The sequence below is a fragment of the Amblyomma mixtum genome, chromosome 5 (genome assembly GCF_055824585.1).
Source record: "Amblyomma mixtum isolate Tamu chromosome 5, ASM5582458v1, whole genome shotgun sequence".
Lineage (NCBI taxonomy): Eukaryota > Metazoa > Arthropoda > Arachnida > Ixodida > Ixodidae > Amblyomma > Amblyomma mixtum.
The window spans coordinates 165837505-165857984 of record NC_143016.1 but is presented as its reverse complement, the minus strand read 5'-3'; the positions used below and the strand labels follow the sequence as shown (position 1 = coordinate 165857984).

The 20480-nt window shown below is 45.7% G+C and overlaps 1 protein-coding gene across 1 annotated transcript in view; it reads right to left on the bottom strand.

The window, feature by feature from the left end:
* The window catches only part of LOC149344504 (uncharacterized), a 389372-nt gene that overhangs the window by 350723 nt on the left and 18169 nt on the right, over positions 1–20480 (bottom strand). The window lies entirely within an intron of this gene.

Genomic DNA, 20480 nt, shown 5'->3' with positions numbered 1-20480 from the left:
CAATATACGCGGCTATCGCAGATGGTTCCTGGGCGCCGCCTGCTAAACCGCTTACACATCCAACACACATGCATACCAGAGGAGACGGAGAACATTCCGGTGCTGTGGCGCCACATGCTCTTGGTCGCTCCGCTCCCTCGTAACATGGACATGGCTTCACATGAAGGCAGACGACAAGCGCGGGCTCGCACGCTTGAGAGGCAGTATGGATATAAAGAGGGCGTCTACTACGTGGACATCACAGGGCCGTCGCCCTCGGGATCCTTCACGGCTGCCGTAGTCCACCGGGGAATGAATGTCGATGGGCTATCTTTACGGGCCCCAAATTCAACACGAGCGGAGGAAGTCGCAATAGCTCTCGCTTCCGCCGATCCAAAATCGAGAACAGTTGTCACAGACTCTTGCCGGGCCTGTGAACATTATCTTGCAGGCGAAATATCCCCTCTTGCCTCCTAAATTCTAAGACGCGCTCCCTCCGATCCAACTCGCACAAAAGTGATCTGGGCTCCTGGCCACCAGGGTCTACGAGGCAATGAGGCCGCTGATGCGGCCGCCCGAGCGCTCACACACCAGGCTCCTCATCCTAGCTCTCCTGGCTCAGCTCATAAACCGCTTCTGCGGTTCCGCGAAATCCTAAATCATTATTGCGACAGCCACCGTCTCTACCCAGTACCTGCCAAGGGGCTGAGTAAGGCGGAGGAGCGAACTCTGCGGCCCCTGCAGAGAGGAACTCTTCTCTGTCCTGCCATAGCAAAACACTTCGATCCGAACACAGATGGGCGCTGCCCGCACTGTGGAGAGATCTGCGATATCTTTCACATGGTGTGGGCATGTACTCAGAATCCTCACATTCCCCCTTCCCCCACCCGCACCCGAGAGGCACGGGAGACTGCCCTCCTCAACTGCTCCACACTGGAGTCTCAAAGGGCTGTAGTAAGCGGGCGCGAGACGGGGCCTCGTCGTGCGGTGTCCCGGACTATGGATACCGACCATGTAGCAGGGTTTTTTGACCCTCAAACTCTCTTGGCATATTAAAGTTTTTCACCACCACCACCACTCCGAGCACGCTGTCCATCTTTATTTTCTTCTAGCGCGCGCTGTAACGCCGATCTCAGCGCCGGCGCTGTATAGCGTCGCCGGGTGCTATATATTGAAGCGGATCTATTCTCATGAGCTTGTTTTGCTAACTCGCAGACACAGGGTACAACCTGCACCCCCAGGAGCTTACCTCGATTCACACAAACTTGGAATGATGATAGACTTGGGCGAAAGGTCAAGTGAATGTGCCCACGATAACGTGTGAACCGATAACCTTGTGCTGGACAAAGCGAACATAGCGTGATAAAGTGCAGTCAAAAATACAAAAAGAAACATGGTGAAACAAATAAGCATGCAAGGTGTGTGTTGTAGTGCACTAAGAAGTATTGTGCCACAGCGTAGCTCACAGTGGCTGCATGACCAGACACCTGCTAGCCTCTAAAGGCCGATTCACACGACGGACCGTTCGCCCGCGGCCCGCGCAGTACGTGTGCATACGTCAGCACTTTGAGAGGCGCGCTGTCGGCCGCCATCCATCCATGCATCTAGCGCGCCTCTCAAAGTGCTGACGTATGCACACGTACTGCGCGGGCCGCGGACGAACGGTCCGTCGTGTGAATCGGCCTTAAGGGTCCAGTGAGGGAACACCTATGCCGCTGTCTATATAGTGCAAATGAAGCTTATCGGCTTATCTCCCCTTGGGTAGTGCAAGACGCAGGTTTGCCAGCTCAATCTGCACAGTCTGCAGCACTGATGACACTTCAGTGAGGGCTAAACCCTGTAAGTTGCTTTGAGCAGTTCGATGGCGTAATCATTAATTACATGCTACTTGTTGTGGACATAGTTGAAGCGGTGGGTCCGCTGTTGCCACTTTCATTTGCATTGTCGGTAAGTGGCAGTAAATGCAGCAAACGCTGCATTTAAGATGTTGCCCACTACACGCGTGTATATGGAGATTGAGTATAAACTTATCTCAAGTACCCTCTCGTAATACGAGCCACTGATCCAATGAATTCCAAAGATGCATTCAAAACCAGCCACTTCTTTTCTCGACTGTCTTGACTGGTGTTAAGTTTTGTAATGACACACGTCTGCCAGCTGTTTTGCACAGTTGTGCTGCTGGCACTTATAAAGACGAGCTCAAGCCAGCTACTCGCGCCCGTGTTCATTACCAAAGAGGACACAATGTATGGCTGGTGACCTTTTGTTTTTGGAGGATCGTAAACAATTGAGGCGCAATGTGCCCTTTTATATGTGCCTGTTTTCACGGGCTCTCCACTCACTATAGCTTTTGGCCTCAGCTCCACAAGCATTGCAAGGAGCAGGTTCACAATGTGTATTGTCTGCCCATCCAGATGTATGCCACGATCTTGATTTTGCCGCACTTGTTTCCCCTCTTTGCGCTTGGCTTGCTGTGCTGCTATATTTCGCCGCCTTTTTTGCGCAGTAAATCATACGGCCGCTAGTTAGCGCGTGTGTCTGTCTATTCTTTTCACTCGCCCCGTTTGCCATCGCTGTTTGATCGTTTCGTTTAACTCTTACCCCCTCTTCGGGCTATTTCAGTTTGAAGTACTCATTTTTACGTCGAGTTTCACCAAAAATGAGAACAGTGAGAAGAGATGGCTTTACATCGGTTTACTGTAAGCAATGACAGGCACGAGCGTGGCCGAATGTGGACATGGTTTTTATACAGTAGCCATACAGCACGAAAACAAGAACGTTGTCTATGAAGAAAAAGTTATTGCACTTATGGAAGCAAAGCAATGCACAATAAAGATAAATACAACTTGAGGGCTGGGAACACCAGGCATACCTATACTTTGTTCTGCAGCTCATATTAAACTGGGGGAGCAATGAAGAACACACAATGCATAGGAATAAAACGTTTTTGTGGATTGTGAGAGCTGGAACTTGAACAAGGTGAAATCATTTTGCAAACAGCTGCAAAAGTATTCAGGCAGAAATGTTTGCAGCGCGTCATAACACAAATAACGTACCGCCCTTTTCAAAACTTTGAAGCCCGAGGGGTCCGCTTGTTAGCCCTGTAGTGGGGCTTTGGTAGCATCCGTGAAAGTCCCGACTTTCTGTGCGGAGTCGACAGAATTTAGTCTGACGTTGACAAAATTTCTAATACCTGCGATGCACAACGAAACACAAGGCATGGCTCAGAAGTAAACACTTTCGGTTGAGATTTTGACAAAGGCTGTAATGCGCTTTATTGGAATCAGAGCAGATGAACGGCCTCGCAGATTACTGTAACAGTGCAAAATTAGGGTCATCGTAATAGAGTAGTAATATCTTGGCTGCCTATGTGGCCAGCATATGAGCCGGTCTTTGTAATCTGGAAGGGCATCTGTCACAAGCGGTAGTTCCATGACCACACCATTGCTACTGCAAATGTTCGACCGAAAAGTTGCATAGACCACTAACTAATATTTTGATGCCATAATGTTACATGAACTGTGTTGAAGAGAAGTAATCATGTGAACTTCATAACGATCAGCACACACCCAGGGGTGGTGGCCGCAATGACAACGAGCAGAGCATAGTGACAGTGGCTCTCCACGACGTCCTTAGTGCGGACAACCCCTTGCTTGTGGGCACCCACAGCTCCATAGGTAGAATTGCATAAGTAAAGGTCTGATCTGCGCACACAGTCATCCAACAGCTCGAAGGGGGGCACTGAGCATAGCTGCATGCAGCGTTTCTTAACAAAAATAGAGTGTGCGCCTCATTGATGGAATTTTGGGAGCTATTTCGCTGGAAAAATGGCACTAATTGCCGAGAAAGATCGAATTATAAGCTCGCAATTGACCTCTTTGACACTGAAAACGAACAGTGACGTCAATACAAAAAACGAGTTCATGATTATGGCTTGCAAGTGAATGACAGTGCAGTTTCTAGGCTCGGGCACCTTTGCGCACGAATTGCCTTCACGTACTGCAATATGCTTACAAGAAGAGCCTGTGGTGGTCCTTCCGTTCCGTTTTCACAAGCGCCATGTTGTCATTATGGAACAATTATCTACCACTGGAGATGAATGTCAGTTTCCAGAGCCGCCGCGGTGGTTCAGGAGTTGTGGTGCTCGGCTGCTGATCCGAAAGACGCGGGTTCGATCCCGGCCTTGGCGGTCGAATTTCGATGGAGGCGAAATTCTAGAGGCCCGTGTACAGTGCGATGTCAGTGTACCTTAAAGAACCCCAGGTGGTCGAAATTTTCGGAGCCCTTCACTACAGCGTCTCTCAAAGCCTGACGCGGTTTGGGAAGCTAAATCGTCTAAACGAAACCAAACCGAATATCAGTCTCCCTCGGTGTCCTTTCACCTGGAAAAGTGCCAGACGCTGCAGCGAGCAGCATAAAACCGAAGCAAGTAAGAAAGGACTGTACTTCGCTGCAGCAGATTTTCAGTGCGCTCCTGCAACATGCAGCCGCAGGTGGCACTTGAGCCGGTTGACAATGCCTTTGGAGGCGTTTGTGCGAAAAAAGAAAAAAAGAAAAGTAAATAAACAGAATTGCATGAACGACCACAGGATCGTGTACAACATGCAGATGTTGGTGAGTTGCGACACTATGGGCTCCCGAGCATCCGAAGGGGGATAATGGTGAGCAGTGCGTCACCATGGACCCGAGCATCAGCGCCTAGCCATGCGTGGCTCAGCAGTGTCCGAAAAGCAGATCCTAGGGGTTGACAACTCACTGTATAACACACCACTTTGGCCACAGCTTCCTGTAGACGGCACCTCCGGCCTGACCCGACCGGGGGAAATCGGCAGTCGCCTTTTCCTTTACTATCTTTCCTATCTCTTTCTTATAGCTTTCCTGTCTCCTCCTCTCAATTTTTCTGATTTTTCATAGGGGCTAGAATTAACCATGTGTGGCCAACCAACCTGAGTTACGCCTTATTTGGTTATAGTTATGGTGTACAGCTCGCGTGAGCAGGACTTACAATTTCTTGTCCCATCCCGGTGGTGGGCTGAGTGGTGGGCTGCTGCCACCGCAGCCGAATAACAATTTTTTTATGGATGCCTTTTGTTCAGTAAATGATCGCCCTCATGAAAGAGGGCGGACCGATGTCACTGCGCTGTTCCTGCTAAAAAAAATCTCCAGATACCACGGCGTACATAGTAAGGTAGCAGAAAAACAAGCAAGAATCGTCTCTCCTTTCATAGTTTCTAAATCTCTCAGAGGATCATTGCGCCTTGGCTACATGGTTTAGAAGCTGGCCAATGGAAACCTACTGCTCCGGATCAAAGACAAAGCACAGTTTTCCAGGCTCTCAAGCATGATAACATTTGGAGATATACTTGGTTTCGTTAGTGCCCATAGATCCCTGAACAATGCCAGAGGCGTAATTTCAGAACAAGATTTTCTCAATGACCAGAATGCCACTGATGTCCAACGCATAAAAATCAGAAAATATTAATAGGAAACACCAAGAAGCACAGAGTTCTCACTTTCGCCTCAGCCAACTGCCTGATACCAAAGAAGTGGGTTATATTAAATAGCAGTCAGACCATACATCCCCAATCCTCGGCGGTTTTTCAACTGCCAGAGAGTTGGCCATGGATCCCAGAGTGCTCTCCGCAAAATCTGCGCCAAATGTGCATCTAACGAACATGAATCTGATGTCTGCAACGCAGTATGAAAGTGCGCTAACTGCGAAGGGGACCACCCCGCGCATTCTAGGTCATGTCTATCTTGGAAGAAAGAGAAGGAACCTTTAAAATCAAAGAAAATATAACATTCCAGGAAGCACGTACACAATTTGCGCAAACCCAGGAAACATTCTTGTTTACAACAAAACAAATTTCGCGATGGGGTGGGGCACCATACCAGGCTTCAGCACCTGCCCGGGCCACACAGAGTGAGCCTGCGGTAGGGCCATCCGTACCCCAGGCAGACGAAGCGAAGGCTGCCCTGCCACCCTCGAAAAAGAGCCCGCAAGGCCTCCCCTAGTTGGGAGAAGCCTACAGACAGCAAGCCCGTGGTTTCTCCACGACGCTCCAGGGCCTCCAGGGAGGCGTCGGACGTAACACCGGGCTCACCTCCGCAGCAGCGGCGGCGGAGCCCTCTAAACCAAAAAAAAAGAGAAAAATCGCAATAACCAGCCCTAAAGAGATAGATAGATAGATAGATAGATAGATAGATAGATAGAACTTTTATTCACGTCAATTGCCAGACAACATAAATCAGGCCTACCAAAGCCTCAAAGGGCTTGAGTGGCAGCGCCTGGCAGACAGCTAACATTGGCAAAACAAAGGAAAATAGAGACGTTGCAATGAACTTTGCAAAAAAAGAAAATGGTCACCAAACAGAATGAAACAAATATATAACTATTACAACATCAAGAAAGATTACAGTGATTTGAAATTAATACAGTAAATAGCTGAAATAACTACGGGGCAGGAAGCAACACGGAGACATACCGCAAAGTTTTTTTCAGGGTGTATTTAGTTTTCATGCGGAGTACAGTAGGAGGCAAGCTATTGAAACAGGCAGGTACATAGTAATGACGTGTGCGCTTACCGTACCGGGTTGAGGAGCGAGGAATGCAGTAGCGGTATTTTGGTCTTAAATCCCGAGCAGGGACATATGGAACGGTGAACTGACTGTACCAGAAGTGTTTTAGCACAATAGTTTCTGTTAATAAAGAGTTAAAACTTGGAAGCTTTAGTCTTCTAAAAATATCAATGTCATTACCAATGGACAGGTCGTAAGCAATATTCTTTAGAAGCAAACGCAAAAGCGAATTCACCCTATGTTGCCAGCGAACCGTGCAGTGACCATAAACAGTAATTCCGTACCTAAGTACACTATAGGCTAGAGCATGTACAACACATTTACGGACAGAAAAAGGCATAAAATATCTAATGTTATACAGGACACACGATACAGCACGAAGCCTTTGGCAAACAAAAGAAAGGTGCGATTTCCAAGAGAGATCACTGTCGAAGGTCAGGCCAAGATATTTGACCGAATGCGCATATTCAACTGGTACACAGTTGCAATTAAGACAAGAGGAAGTATGCAAATAAACAAGGTCAGTTAATTCAACTTGTTTTAATGGGTTATGAAAACAGATCAGTTTTGTTTTAGAAGTATTAACATTAATAAGATTAAACTTAAACCAGTCCATGGCTTTAATAGCAGCTATCTGTAATGCTGTAACAGCATCAGTGTATTTCTTTGCACATGCAACAATAACAGTGTCATCAGCATACTGAAACAGCAAAGATGGCACACTGTTAGCAAGGTCGTTAACGTATAGATTGAATAATAAAGGACTTAATATAGAACCTTGCGGGACTCCAGAGGCAATTGCCGTGAAATCGCTATGGAATCTTGAAATCGACACATATTGGCGCCTATCTTGTAAAAAGTTAGTAAGCAGTTCCAAAAACGAACCTCGAAATCCCAGCGCAGAAAGTTTATCAAGCAAAAGAACGTGGCAGATGCTATCAAAAGCCTTGCTAACGTCCAGAAAAAGAGAACATGCGACTTGATTCTTATCAAAAGCTGAATTTAGCACGTCAGAGAATTCTTCAAGAAGAACCGTTGTTCCTTTTCCTGCTATAAAGCCGTACTGACAAGGTGATAGAACACTGTGCGTATTCAAAAAATTCGTCATGGTGAGTAATAGATGCTTCTCAAAAATTTGGCCAATGCATGGTAGAATAGAGATAGGTCGGTAATTACTCATAATGTTTCTGGAGCCACCCTTGTACAAAGGTATAACTTTAGCAGTTTTCATTGAAGCAGGTATTATACCAGTAGAAATGATAGTGTTAAGGATAACTAGTAGAACACCTTTAATTACTTCAAAATTTCTGCACAATTCAGAAATCGTGAGGCCGTCATGACCAGGAGATTTGCTACGTTTAAGACTGAAAAGTATACACCTTAAATCACTTTCAGTAATATCAGGAAGGAAAGCAGATTCCATCACACTGAGAGGCATAGGACAGTCGGTAGGAGGGGTTCGAGATGCACCAGAGACCAGAGAAAAAAAATTGTTGAAGTCATTCGCAATGCTCTGTCCATCTTTATGAAAATGCGAGATGAAATATGTATCATTGTAGATAGCAGCGTTCCTTCCTTTCAGACTATTCACCAATGACCATGTTTTCTTGCTGTTGAAACGTGCGTCATTAAACTGAGACCTAAAGTGGTTGCGCTTGGCCAGACGGATCATGGCGTTGACACGGTTCCGTTCATGTTTAAACTGCAGTCGTAGCTGAGAACAGTTTGGGGCACGTCTTGATCGAGCCCAGAGCAGATCCTTCTCTTTAATGGCTGCCAATATTGCGGGAGACATCCACTTATTGTCTAAATTTCGTTGTTTAACATTCACCATGCGGGAAGATTCTGCTTTGTGTGAACGAAAAACATCGACGAACCGATCATATAGGTCCGCAGGGGACACACTGTGTATAAAAGAATCCCAATCATGCTTTGCTATTCTTTCGTCAAGACGCTTATAATCAAGTACTGAGACCTTTTGCTGGCTGTGCATAGATGCAGGATGGCTGGAACTATCTGTTAACGAGCAACAAATGAAATAGTGGTCTGCAAGCTTGACCTCAACCACAGCAGACCGCACCGACAGGTTTTGAGAACGCACGTTGATGTGGTCGATGCAAGACGCGACCAGCTGCCCAGCTAAGTATTCCTCACGTGTAGGGCTGTGGATTGTAGTCGCTAGCCCCCACTTTGATAAAGTGTCCAGATAATCTGCGACCGTTGACACAGTGGGGCGTAAAATATCGATATTCATATCACCGATAATGCACACGTGTTCTTCGCGGGAGAACGATGATAATGCAAGATCTAGCTCAGCTAAAAAGATTCGACCGTTACAACACGGAGGGCGGTAAATTGTGAGAAGAACCAGCGACAACCAAGGTGTACTTAGGCGGAGCGCAACTACTTCTGCTTGAGTGAAAGGAACACTAATTTCAGAAACGGACCAAGAATCCTTAACAAAAACTGCGATTCCTCCTCCCATTCTTTGTAAACGAGTGTAAGAATATAACTGGTAGCCTGGCAGCGAGAACTGTAGTAACACGTCTGACGAAGCGTTCACTTCCGTGAGAGCAATGACGTCAAAACTTAAGTGAAAAGGGTGAATTAACGCACAAAAATGGTCCCAGTGTTTCCGTATACTGCGAATATTAACATGAGTAAACTGAAATGAATTGCCTGTTTGATACTGAAAGAACTTCCGGACTTCAGAAAAATCGGAACACTTCACGAAACCTGTATCAGACATGGTTATGTTAGTTTCTCAAGATCCGAAAACTTGTTGATGCGAATGAGAGGTGCGCCTTCGGACCGCTTTGCAAGGACCTTCCCATTTTTGGTCCAGACGAACTCAAAACCCTTTTGTTTGCCCCGAGACCTTGCTAGTCGGAACAGCTCGCGATTAACCCGAGACAGGTTATCGTTAAAAAACAGCCGAGGAGACTGGTCGTCTTGCACCAAATCAGGAAGGCCCTTCCGAGCTCCGAGCCATTTCTGCTTAACAGAAACCGACTGAGTCTGTACTAGGATCGGTGGGATATAGTCGCCTCTGGACGGTAGCCGATGGACTGCTGAGATATCTGCTGGTTGAAAATCGGTAATGTTTAGTTTGCCTGCTAAGGTACTTAAGAAAGTGTGCAAGTTTTCATCAGATTTGACCGGAAGGCCGTGAATCTCGAAGTTACATCGTCTGCTGTATTGTTCGAGATCATTTATCTCTCCACTCATCCTGTCAATCACTTCTTTCTGGGAAACTACTGTTGAAGACAGTGATTGAACTTGTGACCGAAGATCTGCAAGCTCAGCCTGATTAGTGGTCACTCCAGCAAGCACAGAGTCATACCGTGACGAAAGGAAGTCAATAGCTGACTGTATGTCCTCGACTGCTGAAGCAACCTTTTCACTAGCTTCCTTGACCAACAACAGTTCTTCCATTTTCCCCATCAGTGCTGATACAGTGGTAGTCAAAGTATCCAGCTTCACATTCAGAGCAGACAGTTGCTGCGAGAACGAACCACCATCGGGGTTGGATGCTACGTCAGGTTGCGCCACCGAATCATCCTTGCATGAAGGACACTTCCATGTTTCACGTGTTACCGTACTCATCTTCTTGTAGGCGTTATCAGTAACTGACGAGCAGTTTTTCCCCAAGTGAAATTCGCCCTCACAGGCACAGCAAGTCATAGATTTCCCATCTTTCGGTATGGCTTTTGAGCAAGAAGTACACAAAGAAGACATGGTGCAGTCAGCGGCAAAACACGAAAAGTGATGAATTACAACAGGTGTAACCAACACTCACCTGCCAAAAGCGAAGCAAACGTTTAGACCGGGACAAAGGTTTGCCGCTGACTGCAACGGTCCACGAAGTTGACGGTCTTTAAATAGTCGGTGATCGGCGCCAGGGGGACATCTTTGGCAGGTCCAGAGCGAATGAAGGCAAGGATGGCTTGCGATGTCGAAACAACAGCTTTCTTGAGCCGCATGCGCAGATCAGTCACCCGAAGCAGTTGCGAAGGTGATAGCCGTTGAAGATACGAGCCGCTTTCCGGCTGATACTGTCCCCTGGCTTGCAGAGCTCACCTGCCAAAAGCGAAGCAAACGTTTAGACCGGGACAAAGGTTTGCCGCTGACTGCAACGGTCCACGAAGTTGACGGTCTTTAAATAGTCGGTGATCGGCGCCAGGGGGACATCTTTGGCAGGTCCAGAGCGAATGAAGGCAAGGATGGCTTGCGATGTCGAAACAACAGCTTTCTTGAGCCGCATGCGCAGATCAGTCACCCGAAGCAGTTGCGAAGGTGATAGCCGTTGAAGATACGAGCCGCTTTCCGGCTGATACTGTCCCCTGGCTTGCAGAGCTCACCTGCCAAAAGCGAAGCAAACGTTTAGACCGGGACAAAGGTTTGCCGCTGACTGCCAAACTAATTATCAACTAGGAAACTAAATAGGAAAATAGGAAACTAATTTATCAACTTACATCCCCAAGCAATCATAATGGTATCCTTAATACACTGGCATTGTAGAGGATTATTTAACAACAAATGGCCTCAAAGGAATCTTAGCCACATTCTCACCTGTGGCCTCATGTGTACAGGGAACAAAATTAGGTCCCCAACACATAAATGTACTCAAGAAAGTCTTTCTCCTCGACCGAGAGAAGGCAAGCCGGCTGTTAGGCTGCGTTGCTATCAATATAAAAAATGATGTTGCAGCTCGTGAGCTTGTACTAAAGACTAAATTTGAAGCTGTTGCAGTCGCATTGCTCAGACATAGAACAATAGCAATGTGTTGTATATATCTTAACACTCACCTAACAGTGAGTGTTAAGAATTAGACCTGCAATGCATGAATTAGACCTTTTAGAGCAACTAGCAGAACCTTTTCTGGTAGTTGTCGATTTTAACGCTCATTCATCATTATGGAGGAGTGAAAAAACGGACACCCGAGGTCACATTATAGAGGATTTTATTCTGAGCAATAACATTTTGGTGTTGAACTCTGGTAAAACCACACACTGTGCCCCATACACAGAGAAAATGAGCTGGTTAGGTTTGTCTTTTACCTACCCCTCTGTTTGTAGCAATTTTAAATGAAATGTAATTGACAATCCATATGGCAGCGATCACCTCCCCATAATAATCACCGCGACGTTGTAAGCTTCCTTTATCCAACTGGCGACTTTTTAGAGCAGAAGCCGCATTAGAAAAAGTAGTTTTAGAAAATCTTGACATCAATGAGATCAGTGAAAAGTTCACAAATGGTATTTTAGCTGCCGCCCACATAGCTATTCTTAAGCCTTCGGTAATGGTGCGGTGCAACCACTAAGTGTGGTGGTGACATGATTGTATGGATGCAAAAAAGCGACAAAATAAAGCCCGGAGTATTTTTTGCAGGTACCCCACACAAGAGAACCTCGTAAATTAAAACAAAAACACGAGCTAAAGCTGGGTGTGCCCGTCGTAGTGCCGAGAAAGCGTAATGGAGAGCATCCATAAAAAGTCGAAGCACATAAAAAAAATGCGTGAGCAGGAAAGAAAATGACAGCTTTTCTCAATTCACAATTCCGCTTTAACAACACATAGTACACAAACAAGTATAAGGGAACGAGCAGACATATTAAGGGAGCACTTCGCTGCAGTTCCTTGTTCGTAACATTATACCCAGTGGTTTCTAAAACACCAAAATATAGCCGAAAAGCAAACACTCTCAACAAAAGGAGGTACTAACGAGCACTACAATAGATTAAATACCCTCTATGAAATAGAGTACTCTCTGCAGCAAAAAAAACTGCTTTTGGACACGACTAAATACACTATGAAATAGTGGCCAATCTTTCCAAGCCTGCCGTAGAGCTCTTGTGATTCTATGAGAAAGATTGGATATCAGGAAAAATAACCGAAGCCTGGGAAAAAGCTAATATTGCCCTGTATGTGTAATAATATTGTATTTTATAATACAATAATACTGGGCTGTAATACTGTAATGCATTTTTTGTTCTTCAATTCTGTGAGCATCCTGACAGCAATCGGCTCGGCATTAAAAAGGAATGCTCCACTACACATCACCCAGTTCGTCTTGAAAATACTGTCCGAGCAGCTTTTGTGTGTAAAAATGTACTCTGTGAGTGAAATAATCCCAAGGTCCGTTATGTATTCAGTGTATGTAGATGACCTTCAGATAGCTTGCACAACCTCAACATCTCAACATGCGAAAGGCAAATGCAATTATTCACAAATAAATTTGCAACATAGGCAGACAGAAATGGTCTCCAGTTTTCTCCGCAGAAATCATGGCCATTCATTTCTTACTCAAACGAGGCACATGGGCAAATCCCACCCTAAACCTGAATAAAGTAGAGTTACTCGTAAAAAATAAACATATTTCTTAGCATAAAATTTGACAGAACGCTCTCGATCCCTCAGCATACCCAAAGCGTTGTCTAGAACACATTGGTGTGCCGACCGGTCATGTCTCTTACAAATTTACCGGTCTGTAGTAAGCTGTAAACTGGATTATGGATGTATGGCATACGAGTCAGCGAGACCGTCGTACCTTAAAAGACTAGAGCCAGTACACAATCTAGGCTTGCGTCTTTCTGCTGGTGCATACAAGACGTTTCCCATAAACAGTATTTATGTAGGAACTAACAAACCATTACTTACAGACAGACGGCGGATACTCACGTGTTCATACATTTTAAAAATTCGTTCACTACCTAAACACATCTATAACCAAGTAGTCACAAAGTGCCTATGAAGAACATCATTTAAAACAAGCCGCAAACTACTAGGCCTCAGCTCTGCGTTTTGAAGAGATGTGCGAAAACCTCGTCGTGCTAGACACATTACCTGGCATTGCTCCAGGACGAGATCCACTACCTCCATGGTACCTTTTTCCTGCAATCGCTGATTTTACTATTACACAGTTCCGTAAAAAAACACTCTATAGCAGGTTATATACAAGAATTTCTTGCTCTCGAGGAAAAATACAGTATTTTAACACCTTGTTATAAAGATAGCTGAAAACAAGATGTTTATGTTGGAACCGCAGTGACACAATGAAAATGGAATGAAGTAGTAAGGCTTCCAGTCTGCATTAATCTTCACTGCCGAATGTTATGCCGTCTGTGTAGCCACTCAACAAATAGTAGACGAGAACACAGACTCGCTAAGTATACTTACAGCCCTCAACGCTAGAAATGCAGTCATTCCTATACTTGGTGACATCATGCATAACATTAAAAGAATCATAGGTCAAGGACAAAACAATGTTCTGCTCGGTACCTAGTATATTGGAATTAATGGAAACGAGAAAACAGACTACTGCGTTGCTCAAGCTCGCGACAAGCAAATAAAGCAAATATACCGCTTAAAGATTGCATTAAGTTAGTTCATCGTAACTTAAGACAAAACTGGCAGTCCGTACGGAACAATGAAGCAAATCAGAAACTACAATTAGTAAAGCCAGTTTTTGATGAAGGGAAGTCCTGCACCCACCAGGAACGTTTCAAAAAAGTGATTATCGGTGTCTTCGTATAAGGCACACTCAGCTCACACAATTTCCTACTAACTAAACAAGACAAGCCCCATTCTGAATTATGAGAAGATGAGCGAACTGTAAACCATTTGTTATTTTCATGCAGACACCTAGGAATAATGAAGAAAAAGCATTTCACTGTTTATTAAAATGAAAGCATACCATTTCACTCAACTTTGCTCTTAGGTGAAGATGGACTTGTAGACATTTCAGTTTTTTAAGTTTTCAGTGGTAAGAGCTGTTTTAAAGAAATTGTAGACGTAATAAGATATGGTAACTTTTTTATACAAGCAGATTTTTTGAACCACACTCCCATCCTGAGTAGCAGCCTGCGGTATTGATTCGATTGGTTGGGAGCCTCGACATCCTTGCAAAGCCAAGGATGGCTACAAAGTTTACCCGGCTTTCTTTAAAGGTTTTAGTAGTGGCGATTTTTAAAATATCTTTCTGTTGCCATCACTAGGTAGTGAAAATAATGTTTTAGGCCCTCTGCGCCGCCGATCACTTCATTTTATATAAAGTTATTAAGAAAACATTTCCATACCTCGTCCCCCGATGACGTCAGTTGGCTGAAGAGGCATCCTTCAAGCTCGCCTCGTCTGCCTGACGTCATCGGGGTAGGAGACGCGCAGTGAGGAGTGTCGTCCTAATCGGCTGCAAGCTACGGCGTGCAGTAATTTTTCGAAATTATTTTTAAATTATTAACAATTCATGCACTGCTTTCAAATTTGACTCGGAATACCCACAAAGAGCACAACTACACATCTGTTGCACTAGAATATGCTTTTCCGAATCATTTAAGGGTCTCTTGAACGCATGTCGAGCAAAAAAATTTCTTGAATGGGACTTTGTCATTTCGAGAAGCGTAAAAAAAGTTTGGTGTTTTGTTCTAACACTACACTTTTGATTTTTCTATTTAAGCGCGCGCGCGCACGCACGCACGCACGCGTGTGTGTGTGTCACTATAGGTCACCATAGACTGGAAGTCTATGTTGACCTTTCGTTGTAAGTGTGCTCTCATCTGTGAATATCATCAGTCCCCAGTCCTCCATAGTCCAGTCCTTATGCGATTGTGCGAATTCTAAACCCTTTGTAGTGATCAGGAAGCGAAGGCGTGGCTGTCCTGCTTTGAAGGCCTGCTTCGTAGAGGCGGTGTCGAAAAACTTGAACACCAAGTTTAGCCCGAGCTCGTTTTTTATCGGTTAGGCTGTTAAAAAAGGGATGTCTGTGACGGCTACAATAATCCGTACATCTTCCTTCAAGAAATGCTTCGGCGCGGCAGACAAGGACGAAACATAGAAAACACACCATAGAGCGCCAAGTAACAACTGATTTTATTGAAACCCGCGTCAACAAATATGGTTTGCGCTCATCAACGACAAAAAAAAAAGAAAAAAAAGCAAAAAGCAAAAAGATAACATCCAGTAAAGGGAGCACTAGGTACAAAATGATTAGCACCCACGGCACGTGTGACACAAGCGAACATCGGCATGCCCCAAATCTAATCATTTTGACAGAAATTCTAATTCTCCCTTGAGAAGCGCCACAGATGGATTGCTCACGGATGTGTTTGTCTCCGAACGAAGAATTACTGCTGCTTCAAAAATTTCTCTTTGAAGCTGGTCTTTCCTGCTCTCTAAAATAACTGTACCGCTGAAGAGCGGGAAACAGCCACATTCTTTGTAGTGCGCCGGCAGGTTCTCCCCTGTGCTGTTCTTGACAAAGTTTGAGTGTTCTCTTAGTCTGTCATTTATGCACCTGCCGGTTTATCCAACATAAAAGTCAACAGAACACAGGTGAACTTGGTTTTTTAGATCGCGCCTACTGCACATGGGATGAAATAATTTTGGTGTTTTTTGAAGCAGACTATTCTTTCTGATTGGACCCTGCCAACCATCGGGCATAGTGTTGACAGTTTACAAGGTGCCGTAAAAACCATGCTGACACCACGCTTCGTAGACACCTTTTTAAGGTTGTGTGAAACCTTGTGTATGTATGGTACCTCAAATTTCTTTTTTCGTGAAGGTTGCTGTGATGTGGCCGCTCTGCCTGGGGGCTTCAACTTGTTGAATAATGATTCCGCGGCTCCCATCATCAGGGATGACTTGTAGCCGGCCATGCGAAGAAACACTGTTTGAGTTAGTTGTAAAGCGGTCGTTGACCTTGTGTTCGCTAGACGTTAGAAGGGCTGACTTAAATAGGGAAACCACAAGGCCTTGTCCACAAAAGGCCTTCTACGTTTCGCCCTTTTTTGCCGCGCCGAAGCATTTCTTGGAAGTATGGATCACCAACTGACCTACAAAACAACCCTTCTAAGATCTTCTTCCGCGGTGGAAAGTGGCCGCGAACAGTGAGGAACGTCCGACAATCTGCGTGAAGCGTTGTAGCCTTTCAAAACTCTGTTGACTGTCGAAAGCAGTCTCCCGGCAACGTCCGCAAATCTTCTTTGGGGAATTTCCTGGCGGTACAAAGCGATCATTCCGATCCTGTCGGCGTCCGACACTCGCGACATGACTTTCTTTTCAAACAGAAGAGACTCGAACCGATAGCTTAGCACCGACGCCGTAGGGGAATAGATTGCGAACGTGCAGCACCACTTCCAGTCATCGTTTAAATCTCTTAAAGCTTTCTTTTTTTCGATGCAGCGCTGCCAACAGTAACAGTGGCTGATGTGTTGCACAAATGGATGCCTTGGCCAATTATTCTGCAAGGTGCTGTCGAGCTCAGTGCTAGCGACGCTGGAGTTGCCGCTGCAACTGACGAAGTACCGCGCGCAAGTTTGTCAGCCTCTGGAGGCGGGTTCTCCGGAAGAGGTCAGGATACCGTTGCGCACGGCTTTCCCCGCAGATACGTGACTTGGCTTGCTGGGCCTGGTCTGTGGCCTGCAGCCAGAGGTGGCCCGTTTTCGTCGGGGTTTGTGGCATCCTCGTCCTCATCCGACAAGGGGACGTCCAGACAGAGGTTGTGCAGTGTAGCACACGCTCCGATGATGAAGGCCGCTCGCTCTGGTTCGTATTGGTGCATCGGGTACCTTTGCAGGCACTTGGAGCGGCTCTTCAGCACGCCGATGGCGCTCTCGACGGTGGATCGCGTGGGGATGTGTGCTGCGTTAAATAACCTCTGTAAAGAGGCCGCACTGGGAGGGCCTGGCAAAGGTGTCAAAAAGGTAGCCACTCCAAAGGGTAGCCACTGTCCCCTGCATAACCAGAAGTGACGCGCAGTTAAGCGTGGTCTTTTTCGTCGCCGATCTCAAGACCATTCATACAATGGAAGATTCGTACCATGCAGCCCACAGTCAAGCTTTTCTGAACGTGAGAGCCATCGCAGTGAGGACAATGCATGATTTAGATTTTTAAGGGGGCACCGTTGTAAATAGAGCGTTGGAACTTTATGCTTTTATAAACAACGCGCTATTTCGAATACGACAACAGTATCATACAGTCGCCTGCTGCTGTCTTGGTCTCTTAGGCTGGAAATATGCATTTCAACATAGCCTATATGTGTTGTTTCAGCAGGAGCAATTAACACAACGACGACCACACACGCGAGGTGTGTGTATCGTATTGTGACATGCTTTCGTGAGCGCAACTGCCATGCCTCATTTTTGCAGCTTCCGCACATATGTATAGGTAACCGAGGCCAGGGCTTTCTCGCTTCTCACCATGAAGAAACTCCCTGTCTTCATTCATTCATTCATTCGTTGTTATTTGCAGAATTTCTTTCAAAATACAAAACATTCGCTGTACCCTTGCCCATTAGCGGGTAAAGGGTCATGTGACGGAGGGTACAAATTGTTACACAGCAGAGAAGGAAAGTAATTAACAAATACAAAAATAATTCTGGACAGACACAGCATAGGCAATACAATAGCATTCAGTCACAATTACATTAAAACATTACAATAGTTTCCAAAAGGTATTTATTTGGAGCTGAACTAATGTCATAGGCTTGCCTAATATGTACTGGCGAAGAATTCCAGATCAGGGCTCCGTTAAATTCTATGACCCTTTTTCCGTGCACATTATGAGATGGAGGCAGGCTAAAATTATGATTAGCTGCAGCTCGCGTACTTCGTAATGAGAGTTTACGCAAAGCTATGGGAAGATGGTCATTGGTCTCTATTATACTGTGTATACTGTTTGTGAAATTTTAATTCACATAATGCATTGAACGGCAGCACATAGACAGAATTATACAGGGATCTTCTGGATTGACAGACACTTGAAAATGTAATAATTCGTAAAGCGCGTTTTCGCAGACAGATTACGGGTTCGAGATAAGTCGTGAAAGAGGCACCCCAAGACTCAGTGTAGTAAGAGAGGTGACTATGAATGAAGGAAAACTAAGAATGCGTATAATGGGATATGCGAAACCTTCACCAGTTTTAAGTAGAACATAAGCTAACAATGCCACAAGTGGGCTTAGTTGGTGTTTCATTTTTTGATCTGTAGTAGAAATGCGCTGAGTCTAAAAGGAACAAGACGATACAGGACTGAACGAGGTGTAGTCTTGTATCGTCAAGTCCTGTATATTATTGTTCTTTTTATACTCGGCGCACTTCTACTACAGATCTAAAAAGTAGAACCTAGCATCTGTGTGCGAGCTTCGAATAGAGGTAATGCGTGTTTTCCAGTGCATGTCCGACTCAAATCAAATCCGTAATTATTTGTGCCAGCCAACTTCTAGTTTTGTGCCGCGTAATGATATGTGCAGTTTCTCAGTATTCAGTTGCTTTTTGCTGGAATGAAAAACTGTTTACTTAATCTTGATGAGATTAATGGTTACCTGATTGGACGTGAACAACGTAAACACATTTTCTAACTCTGCATTTATTTCATCCTGTATTTCGTCAGTATTATGTCACATAAACACAAGCGCAATATCTTCAGCATACATTAAAGGCTCCAGCAGCCCTTGCTCCACCTCATGGCGCAGCCACGAATTGTTCCACGAAAAGGCGTCGTGGTCCGAACCCGGGCAGCGCGGTCAACAGAAATGGTTTTCATGTTAGAGTCACAGACCTGAGAGACAGCAGGCACAGTACAAGCTTAGTTGGCAAATTTCGCCGTCGAGGCCCGAGCTTGCAGTCGAAAATATTCGGTCAAAAATGGAGAGGGAAGCGTACTATCATTGTGTTTAGAGCGTAGTAGCCCTTGCGGCTCCAGAAGACTGCCGTGTGTGGAGCAATGCCTCGCGGCGCCTTGATGGCGATGAGTGTGCCATCCACACAACCAGCGACGCCAGGGATGCTGCCGTGCGCAGGTAGGCCTCCTTCGCCGCCGCTTTCTCTTCCTGCCTCGCCGAAAAGCGAGCCCATCTCTCCCGCGACCCCACTTTGCTGCCGACACGAGCCACACATATTTTCTGACCGTGGGCTGGACTATGCCGGCGTTGGCTTCATTGCCCACTGCGCCTTGGATCCCGTCGGTGGCGAAGAAGCGCAGTGCACAACACCTGCCGCTGACAAGTCAGAACAGCCTTCCTTTACCCTCCTACTGGGTTGCTCACGGGGAAGCCCACGTATGGCGAAGTATATAGCCGTCATTGTCGCCCTCAAATGGTTTGAGACCACTTTATTTCCCTCTCAGAACATTTGGTAAGTCAGCACAACAGCTGTCGCTGTACTGCCGGCGCACTCGCCCGCGCACCTCCTAAGTCATAGGTGAGTTGGTCGCACAGCCACCGTGCAGTCTCCTTCCTCAGTCGAAACTGGCCTCGAAACAACTCGTCCTACAAGTCAGAACAGTCTTCGTCTTGTAAGAAGGTATGTGGAACTATGGCGATATGTCATTTGAACTGATAAAAGCAGCAAAGCCCTCATAGTCTGGCAGAAGCCACGGATGCAAGAGGCTGTGATGCACAGCATAACACTTCGATAGTTTAGACCACTGCATTGCACTCCTCGATAAATTCTTTATTTACGAATCGTGCACAGATTGCAGAGGCATATGGAGACTTTCCTCGCTTCTGTGAACTATATAAACGGTCAGTCTGTCTATCCTCTCAAAAAATCTGGCCGTGTGTATAACCTCTGGTAACAATTTCTGGCATGTTACCGGCGTGGATATTGCAGCAGAGCAATGGTTGCTGAACATCTGTACTGCGAGTTTAACAGAAGGTATAGAATGAAAAGTCAGATTAAAGTGTCGAGAACTCAGCTTTGGAATAGACCGAGTTTGCAGTTCTCGATCCCTGTCATAATCCTGTCGTATGTACGAGCTTTTCATTGTGCCACTGCGTACCCTGAAGTCGTACTTTAAAAACATAATGCGCAATAACTTGAGCAAGTGTGGTGCATTGAAAATAACGAAAGTGCTTCGCCACTGACACTTAGATACAACTTTTGCAGAGGCTACAAGTTTTGAAATCAAAAACAGTTTGGTTCCCC